Source organism: Chrysochloris asiatica, unplaced genomic scaffold, assembly GCF_000296735.1.
Source record: "Chrysochloris asiatica unplaced genomic scaffold, ChrAsi1.0 scaffold00461, whole genome shotgun sequence".
Taxonomy (NCBI): Eukaryota; Metazoa; Chordata; class Mammalia; order Afrosoricida; family Chrysochloridae; genus Chrysochloris; species Chrysochloris asiatica.
In genome coordinates this window covers 249,450-259,325 of record NW_006408979.1, presented here as the reverse complement: position 1 = coordinate 259,325, position 9,876 = coordinate 249,450, and positions in this window count along the sequence as shown.

The following is a 9,876-nucleotide window of genomic DNA, read 5'->3' as shown; positions in this document are numbered from 1 at the left end:
TTTATGTACTGTTGAGTTGTCGAAAAATCTCATCTTCCCTAGAGTGGCTAGTGGGTCACTGATGCTCACATATATGTTTTTAATTGTTTATTTATATAAATGTGTGTATGTGTGTACTTGAAGAACCAACATAAATAAAATATCTGTTAGCATTTTCCCTTTTTTTTTTCTTTCACAGAGCATTAAAGTGAGGTAAAGCAAAATAAACATATCTATCTGTCTGATTTACAGTAGAAATGAAGACATCTATTATAGTACCATTACAATGCAATCTTTTGTAAGGAGTCCACTTTACAAACAATGAAACATTTTGAAACTCAAATCCTTATAATATCCAGGTGATTTTGTCTCAGCATGCTATCTTTGATTTAAATTATGGTTAAAAAAACATCTGTTCTCTTCTGCAGTTCCTTGGTGTCTCTGTGATCCAAGCCCATAGTGAATCCTGGGTATGTTTCACTCTTTCTTGTATCTGTGTTTCTGCTAGATACCCTGGTGCATAGTCTCAGAGGAACTCCTATTTGAAAACAGTGCTCTCTGCAAATATTCCAGGATTCCATAGCTAGAAAAGATCTCATAAATTATCCCTTCATTAACTATTCTATGGATTCCAAACTATGGTTTTGAGCATAATGTCTGCTTAAAAAATGAAAATCCTTGCTATGTGTCAAAACCCAGTCTTCTCTGATATATCCTGAGTATGAAAAATAATATGGGTATTTATTTCAATTTGTGAATTTTAAGTCAGAAAATGTCAAGTTAGGGTTATTCTCAACTATTTTTGAAAAATCTAATTTTTATATCAATACTGAAAGCTACTTCTTTCTTTTTTTAAAGTGAAAAAAAATTTAAAAAGTGAAAAAAAAAGTGTAGGAGATACAGCTGGCATTAAACTAGAAAAAAAAATTGCCAAGGAGCGTTGTGTGATAAAGAGAAAAGTTTAGTTCCTCACCCAGGTAATTTCATTCATGGCAAAAGAAAATATTTTTTGATAAATAGAATCCCCTTAGATATGCCCAGGTAAGATAATTAATGTTTTTACATACAAATGTTTTAGTTGTGAAGGTTGAGGCTGAGTCTGTTTTTCCAAAGTAGAAAGATAATTTTATGTTGAGAATTGATGTGAATTTTTAAAGAATAAGTCAAGATTGAGCATTTATTTATTTATTTTTAAGTATGTTCCAGCAGTCAAAATGAAAACTAGATGAGAAACAAAATGTTTTGGGGATTCTTATGAATACACGTTTTGTTTTGTTTTTATAGCAATTTTATATTCACAGAAAAATTGCACAGAACTTTCTCCCCATGTAAACTCATTCTATTATTTTTATATTGCATTGGTTATTGTCTTTAAGTAACATTGAGTTGGTTCTGACTTATAGCAACACTGTTAGGGTGTGTGACGAGTGTCTGGTGAGTTTGAACCGCTGATGTTGCAATTCAAACCTACAATGCCACTTGAGAACTCCTCAAATTGCATTGTTGTTGTTGTTAAGTGCTGTCGAGTTGGTTCAGACCCACAGCAACCTTGTATAGGATTTTCAAAGAGTGACTGGTAAGCTGGAACCACCTACCTTGTGGTTCAAAACAACTTTGCAGTTCAGCACATTAACCCACAGTGCCACACCAGGATTCCTCATATAGCACTAGTAATGTACAAATGTTGTGATCAATATAGATGCACTGTTATCAATGAACATCTATCTAAGCACCTGGTGTGGTGTTGTAGAACAGCACTGAACTGCAAACCACAAGGTTGTAAGTTCAAACCCACCAATTATTCTTCAGAAATCCTTTACAAGATGGACATGAGTTGGAACCTAGTCGATGACACATAACAACACAAGAACATAGTTTACATCAGAGTGTACTCTTCGTACCTTAGTGTTTTGATTTTTTAGAAACTCATGTGGAAAAGTTTCACTGCCCATTGTGCTACACCTATTCTTCCTTGCACCTATCCCCTAAATTTTAGAACATTTTATTTTGTTCAGGAAATTCAGAGAAAAAAAGAAAAATGAAGGAAGAGAAGTTTTTTTTAAGAAATCAGGAGCCACATAAGAAAGCATTAATGCAGTGGCTTCCATATGATAATTATTAGACTTCGAATCACAAGGTTCAAGATTCAAGCAAGCCAGCCACTCCATTGGATAAGGAATGGTAATAACTCTCTGCTCTCACAAAGATTTAAAACTCCTCAGAAACCCTATAGGAGTCCACACTGACTTAAAGTCACTTAAAAATAACATACTGCTAACGAAAGATTTCCAAGTCACCTTCAGAGATGAAATGAGTCAAATTGAATATATTAAATATATAGAGAGATAGATCGATAGATAGATATAGATATTTCTCCAATGTTTGTTATTGTTGTTAATTTTAATCCAGTTGGATCGGACTTACATTCTTGTTGATATTGTTACATGCCATAGAGTTAGTACAGACTTATAGTGATATAATACACAACAGAACAAAACTGCCTGGTTCTGCACCAATCTCAAATTTGTTGTTATGCTTTATCCCATTGCTTCTGCCACTGTGCCAATCCATCTCGTTGTGATCCTCTTTTTGCTCACCCTACACTTTACCAGGAGTCTTGGTATAATGCAGGATAATGCATTGGACCACAAGGTCAGTTTGAACCACAGAGTTGATAATTCAAACTCAACACCTGCTCCTCAGAAATCCTATACGGGGTCACTCTGAGTTGGAACCAATTCGATGACACTTACCAACAATACCAACACTTTACCAAACATTATGTCCTTCTCCAGTGACTGGTCCCTCCTTATTTTCTGCCCAATGTATAAGACAAAAGTCTGAATATTCTATCATCTAAAGATCATTCTAGCTGTAATTACACCACAAAATGTTCTTTTGGTGGTCCATTGTTACTTTAATATTCTTCTCCAACACTGTAATCAAATGCATCAATTCTATAATTTTCTTTCATCATTGTCCAATGTTAATATACATATGATGTTATTGAAAATACCACAGCATGGGGTAGACCCACTTTACCTCTCAAACTGATATTTTTGCTTTTGAGCACTTCAAAGAGGTCTTGTGCAGCATATTTGCCTAATGTAATACGCTGGTTGATTTCTTGACTGCTGCTTCCATGTGTGTTGAAGATTGAACCTAGCAAAATGACAGCTTCAATCTTTTCTCAATTTATCTTGTTGTTATTTAATGGTCCAATGGTGAGGATTTTTGTTTTCTTTACATTGGGTGCAAACCATACTGAAGGCTATGGTCTTTGGTATTCATCAGTAAATGTTTTAAGTCCTCTTCACTTTCAGCAAGCAAGGTTGTATCATCTGCATATCACAGACTGTTAATGAGTCTTCCTCCTACACTGATGGAACATTTTCTTCATATCATCTAGCTTCTGTATTACTTGTTCAGCATACAGATAGAATAACTATGGTGAAAGAATACAAACCTGGTACAAACCTTTCTTAATATTAAACCATTCAGTGTTTGCTTTTTATGTTTGAACAGCTGTCTCTTCGTCTATGTACAGGTTCCTCGGGAGCAGAGTTAAATGTTCCTGAATAATCATTCTCCATAGCTTGTTCTGATTCACAAAATCAAAACACTTTGTGTAGTCAATATAGCAATATAGCATCTTTCTGATATCCTGTGCTTTCACCCAAGATCTATCTGGCATCCACAGTGATATCCCCCAATCTACGAACTTGATTGAATAAGGCTTGAACCTCTGGCAGTTCATTGTCAATGTACTGCTGAAGTCATTTTAGAATAATCTTTATCAAAATTTACATGTATGCAATATTAAAGATGTCGTCTGATGATTTACGCATTCCATTCGGTCACCTCTCTTTGGAATGGACACAAATATGGATCTTTTCCAATCAGTTGTCAAGGTAACTTATTCCAAATTTTGTGGCATAGACATGTGAGTATGTCATACAATGCAGCATTAGTTTGTTGAAAGATCTAAATTTGTTTCCTGTAAATTCCTGGATCCTTGTTCTTTGCCAATGCCTTCAGTACACCTTGGACTTCTTAGTTCAGTATTATTGGCTGTAGATCATATATTACCTCTTGAAATGGTTTAACATTGCCTTTTTTTTTTTTTTTTTTTTTGGTACAGTGAATCTGTGTATTCTTTTAATCTTTATTTGATTCTTTCTGCATTATATTTAATATTTTCTATATGATGTTGTTAAGTGTTGTCGATTCAGCTGTGACTCAAAGCAACTCTGTATAGGTTTCCAAGGAACAGCTTATCTTGCTTATGTTGACATTGTATTTTACAGTTCAGTACAGATCCTACAGTGCCACAGCAGAACCCTTTAATATTTCAAGTCGAGGTTTAAATTTCTCTTAAGTTCCTTCAGCTTCAGAAATGCTCAGAGTGTTCATCCATTTTGGTTTTCCAACTCCAGATCTTTGCACACTTCTTTATAATATTTGATTTTGCATTCTCAAATTGACCTTTGACATTTTCTAGGCATCTCTTTGACCTCCTCATTTCTTCCATTTGTTTTAGCATCTTTACACTGTATAACAAGTTTCAGAGTCTTTTTTGACATCCATTTTGGTTTTTTTCCTTTCTTGTCTTCTTAATTGCCTTTTGCATGCTTACTGTATGACATTCTTTATGTCACCCTATAACTCTTTTTGTCTCTGGTTTTCTCTAATTCTTCAAATCTCTTCTTGAGATGATATGTAAATTCAGTTGGTATATGCTTAAGGTTATATTTTGGCACTCATATATTTCAGCTTCAGCCTTAACTTGCATATGAGGAATTTATGGTCTGTTCCAGAGTCTGCCCAGCCTTGTTTTGACTGATGATATGGAACTTCTCCACTGTCTCTTTCTATAGATGTAGTCAATTTGTTTTCTCTGAGTTCCAATTTGTGAGGTTTTCTATGTTATTTAAAAAGATATTTGCAATGAAGTCATTTGTCTTACAAAATTCTATCACGTTATCTTCAACATCATTTCTATCACTAAGACCATATTCTCTAATGACTGGCTTTTACTCTTTGTTTCCAAGTTTTGCATTCCAACCACCAGTAGTTAGCAATACATCTTGATTGCATGTTTGATGATTTTCAGATTGAGGAAGTTGCTGTTGTTATGTGCTGTTGAGTCAATTCTGAACCATAGAGACCTGTAACGGTTTTCTGAGGAGCGACTGTTGAGCTTGAACTTCCAACCTTGTGGTTCAAACATACTTTGCAGTCCAGCACATTAACCCATAGCTCCACATCAGGACTCCAAAGAAGTTGGTAGAGTTCTTCAATTTCATCATCACTGGCTTCAGAGGTTAGTGCATAAATTTGAGTAATAGTGGTATTACCAGTTCTTCTTTGTAGGCATATGGATATTATCCTATCACAGACAGTGTTGTACATCATGAGACATCTTCAAATGTTCTTTTAGATGAGGAATATATTGCCATTCTTCAATTTGTCATTCCTGGCATAGTAAAGCATGCAATTTTCAGATTTAAAATGGCTGATAGCAGTTCCTTTTCAGCTCACTAAAGCTTAGGATGTCCATTTCATTTGGGACAACTTCCAATTTTCTTAGATTCATACTTTGTACATTCCATGCTTTGATTATTAATGCATGTTTACATCTGTTTAGCTTTATTTTGTGTTTCATCCCATCAGCAAAATAAGGTTCCAAAAACTTTACTCCATTTGGATTATAAATGTCATCTCTACTTTGAGGAAGCAACTCTTCTCCAAATGTATTTTGAATATTTATAGCAGATAAATGTATCAGAATGTTATTGTCACATAATTCACAGTATTTGACAGAATGATGTTATAACTATTATGTGCAATTTTCAAAATACAATTGTCATTCAAACACCACAAATTAGAAATCCTAGTGTAAGAAAACACAACAATGAAAAAAAAAAAAAATTGGTCTTCTCACTAATAACACATTGTTTATCTTATGCAAATATAACATTGTTTTCATTTGTGCGTCTGTTTTTAAAATCCTCTTTGAAATATATTCTCTGTTATTTCTTGATAGAATAAAACAGCAAATTAAAATATATTCAAATTTGCTAAATACAGCTGTCTACAGAAGTACTATAAACTTTTAAATTAATCTACAATGTTATTGTTTCATCCAGTATTATTACTTCTACTTCCCAAATAGGCTTGGAGCCATTGTGAAGAAGGTTAAAACTCCATTGAAGTCAGACTCATCTAGGAGACCAATTTTAAAATAATGAGAAATGTGATAGTAACAGTTTGATATATGTGAATCTTTTTTTTCCCTCAATCAGCATAAACCTGAAAAAGTGCCCTAGTGCTACATTTTGAAGGCTCATGCTACTAGTTTGTTTAGAAAGTCTTGCCTAAAGGATAATATATAACCTTAGGAAGATTATGCATTTTCATATTGGTAGTTGTCAAATTCACTATATTTATCTGCTCAAGCTTGTTAATTGTGTTATTCAAAGAATCAACCTACTTAAATATTTCATTTTCCACAGAACGCTAAGTTCTGATTTTACTTTGTTAAAATATTCTATCAGATTCCCATTCTTACCATTTTAATTTTATATATTTGATGCTGTTTTTTAGGTGTATAAAATGTATCACTAAAGTATACTCTTGTTGAGTTATGCAATTAATAAATATGAAATGCCTCTGTGTATTCTTTTGTAAACTTATTTTTTAGTTTGAATTCTGTTTTGTCTTGCCTATTTTCTTGATAATTTCATTTACTTGATGTGTCATTTTCCATTCCTTAATTTTCAACCCTTTGTATTCATTCTGTTTTTAGACTTCTTATAAAATAGAATACAATTGAATTGTTTGATATTCAATATTGCTTTATCCAGTATTCCTCTGCTTTTAAAAATAAATTGAAATCATTTATACATTATATGCAAGTATATATTTTCATTAGTTATGTTAACATTTTTCTATGTGTTTTTTTAAAGTAATAATCAATTTCAAGCCTCAGGGTATGAAATTTAAATGCCAGAAGTCAATCTACAATATTTTTACACTACCCATTTCACTTATTATTATTCTGAAATTTATGTATGCTAATATTATTGTTCACTCGCAAGCCCTTAAAATGTTAATCCAAAATTGAATATATTTTCACATAATTTGACAAGACCTTTATCATATTCTTCATAGCTTAACAGATTCAACTACTTATTTTAGAATTTCCCAAGATTTTATTTAGTTTTCATTCATTTTATACATGTATGCCAAAGATAGGTACATTAAATGACAATAGATTCCTTTGGCTTCGTCACTGATTTAACAATTTTCCTGTCTTTTTCTCTGAAAGTTGATCCCACATATTGTGGAAATTACCAAACAATATCATTAATATCACACACAGTAAAATTTTTCTGAAGATAATTACAAAAGGCTTCTAGCGGTTATATAGACATAGAGATGCCAGAAATTCATGCTTGATTCAAAAAAGAGCTTGAAATGAGGAATGGATTTTGGTGACATCAATTGGATCTTGACTGAAAGATAGAATATTTATTATGCAAGGTCATTTGCCTATGTGGATCAGAAAAAAACTATGAATAACATTTCAAACAATGGTAATTTCATAACAATTTATTGTGATCATGTGGAAAATATATTTAAATTAAGAGGCAGTTGTTCAAATAGAAATAGAATGGTTAAAAATCAGGTTAGGTGTATTTGAATCTTTTCACCATACGTATTCAATGCATATGTTGACAAAATAATCCAAGAAGCTGGTCTGTATGAAGAAGAATATGACATCAGGATTGAAGGAAGCTTATTGAAGTTGTTTATCCTGATGATACAACCCTTCTTGCTGAAAGCCAGGAAGGTTTTAAGAATTTATTGATAAAAATTAATGAATACAGCACTTAGTATGGATTACAATTCTCTAAAGAAAACAAAAATTCTCACAAATGGTCCAATAAATAACAATAGTCAATGGAGAAAATATTGAAATAATTAAGGATTTCATTTTACTTGGACCCACAGTCAATGCTCATTGAAGCAAAGTCAAGAAATCAAACAAGTATTGAATTGGGCAAATCTGCTGCAAAATAACTCTATAATGTGTTAAAAAGCAAAAATGTCACTTTGAGGACGAAGGTACACCTAATCCAAGCTATGTTATTTTCAGTATTCTCATATACATGGGAATGAATTAGAAAGACTGCAGAAAAATCTATGCATTATGGTGTTGATGAAGAATGTTTATAATAATACCATGACTTCCAGAAGAATGAACAAATCTGTTTTGGAGGAAGTACAGCAAGGATGCTCTTTAGAAGAAAGGAGGCTTTATTTTCTCTTATATACTTTGGGCATGTTGTCCTGAAGGAACAGTCCTGAAAAGGACACTATGCTTGGTAGACTCTCAGTCAAAAATAAATAAATAAATAAATAAATAAATAAATAAATAAATAAATAAAAGAAGACAGTCACCGAGATGGATTAACACAGTGGATACAACAATGGCTTCAAACATAACAACAATCATGAACGTGACACAGTTATCAGGCCATTTTATTTCTGTACATAAGGTTGTTATGAGTAAAAACCAAATGAAACCAGTTAAAAAACATTTTTTTTTTTTTTTCTCTTTCGCTACTTCTGTTTAGTTCACATACTTATGTAGTCACACATTTTTGTGAAGACCATCTCCAGTGCCCCTTTCCATTTCATGTATTACTTGGACTGTCAAGATTAACAAAACTATTTTAATGACAAAATGCGTTCCTTGCCATCATCCTCATACTCTACCAATGTATACTCCACGTTGCTCATATTTTCCCAAGAAACAGAATATTCAGTTTGCTATACAGTGTTCTACAGCTGATAGTGTTTCATCTAGTGCAGTCTATGGATCCTAGATTATCTCAATGATTTTCTGTGTTAGTATTCACTAATCTTATTTTTTTTTAAATGCTGATAGCTTTTGAATTAGGTGATATATAAAGGATCATATCCTTCAGCACAAGTGGCTTTCTGCATTTCTTTCTGTTTTCAAAAATGTTTTTTAAAGATTTCAAAAACATGTTGGGAGATATGTCACTATTATATAATAATCTCCTCCTTTTCCTAGATGTATTATTTTTGAGAATTGGTTCTTGGGAGGGTGCATAAATCTGTTGATGTTCAAGATAAGTACCTACTCTAATTCTGTTAGACCTCCTGCGCTTTTCCATTTACAGAAAGAGTTGGGTATGGTCTGATAATATCAATGCCAAGAATATTGATACTAATATTTTATTTACCCTTTAAATACAATGATAAGTCAACAGGTATTCATACAATACCATAAATACCTTTCTGAAACAACAATATCAAAATATGAAACTTCTGTTTCTCGACATATCCTATTTCTAAGTCTATGTACTCCTAAAGGCAGTGTTTACATCTCTCTAAACTTTTCTTGAAGAATCTTTTAATTCTTCAATTCATTATTTTTGTTTGTTAGGTTCCATCAATTTGATACCAACTCAGAACCACCGTATGCACAAAAGAACAAAACACTGCCAGGCCCTGGGTCAGCCTCACAACCATTGCTATGCCTGAGCCCAGCGCTTCCATTATGGTGCCAATTCATCTTGTTGGGATCTTCCTCTTTTTCTCCTACTCTCCATTTTATCAAACATGATATCCTCCTCCAGTGACTGGTACCTTCTGACAATATGTCTAAAATATGAGAGTCTGGCTATCCTGGCTCCCAAGTAGCACTCTAGTTTTACTTCTTTCATCACAGTTCTGTTTATTCTTTTGAAAGTCCATGGTACTTCTATATTCTCCTCCAATACCATAACTCAAATGCTTCAATCCTTCTAGGTCTTCCTTATTTATTATCCTACTTTTACATGCATATGAAGTTATTCAAAA